Source organism: Trichosurus vulpecula, chromosome 1 (genome assembly GCF_011100635.1).
Source record: "Trichosurus vulpecula isolate mTriVul1 chromosome 1, mTriVul1.pri, whole genome shotgun sequence".
Classification (NCBI taxonomy): domain Eukaryota; kingdom Metazoa; phylum Chordata; class Mammalia; order Diprotodontia; family Phalangeridae; genus Trichosurus; species Trichosurus vulpecula.
Genome location: NC_050573.1, coordinates 441,732,172 through 441,733,437, shown reverse-complemented (window position 1 = coordinate 441,733,437; position 1,266 = coordinate 441,732,172).

Below are 1,266 nucleotides of genomic sequence, written 5' to 3'. Positions count from 1 at the left end.
TTTTTGACTTTCAAATTCTCTCCTTGCGTGCCCTTATCATACTCTTGTGAAGGCAAGCAATATGATATTGGTTATACATGTGAAGTCATGCAAAATATTTACATATTAGCCATGTTGCAAGAAAAAAAAGTACACGCTTCCCGCCCCCCGCAAAAAAAAGTTTACAAAAAGTATGCTTCAATTTGCACTCAGAGATCAGAGATAGATGACATTTTTCATCATGGATTTTCTGGAACCATCCCTGTTGTCATTTTTTATTGCAAGATAGTATTCCATCACAATCATATACCACAATTTGATGAGCCATTCCCCAATTGATGGGCATCCCCTCAATTTCCAGTTCTTTGTCACCATGAAAAGTTGCTCTAAATATTTTTGTATATAGAGGTACTTTTCCTTGATCTTTTTGAGATAATAGACCTAGTAATGGGGTCAAAAGGTATGTACAGACTTGCAGCCCTTTGGGCATAGTTCTAAGTTGCTTCCCAAAGTGGTTGACAACAATACAGTACTGTCCTTATTTTTCCACATCACCTCTAGCATTTTTCATTTTCCTTTTCTGTCATGTTAGCCAATATGACAGGTGTGGAGTTGTTTTAATTTGCATTTCTTTAATCACTAAAGTGATTTAGAATATTTTTTCATATGACTATTGATAGCTTTGATTTCTTCTGAAAACTGCCTGTTCATATCCTTTTTAACCATTTGTCAATTGGGGAATAACATTTTTATAAATTTGATGCAGTTCCCTATATATTTGAGAAATGAGACCTTTATCAGAGAAACACTAATTTTTTCCCCCAGTTTCCTGTTTTCCGTCTCATTTTGGCTGCATTGGGTTTATGCAAAAACTTCTTTTTTCATGTTATCAAAATAATCCATTTTATTTTCCATGATCTTCTCTACTATTTCTCGTTTGGTTATAAACTGTCCTTATCCATAGATATGACAGGTAAAATTTTCCCATGTGCTAGGGGCTCATGTTCTAAGGGAAAGAAAAAACATGTAGACATCTAGGCATGGAACCAAGTAGAAACAGTTGATGAAAGGGGAGTTCTCTAGCAGCTGACAGAAAAGACCTGGGGAGGGGGAGATCCAAGCCAAGTCTGGAAGGAGTTCAGAGAGGGCAGAGCATTCCAAGGCATGGGGGATGATGTAGTCAGGTTTCTCAGGGCCCCACAGACACAAGTTGTGTTGCTAGTGCTGTAACTCCAAATACTAAAAATTATTTTAACGTGCTTGGTTGGGTCTTCATTCTCAAGGAGG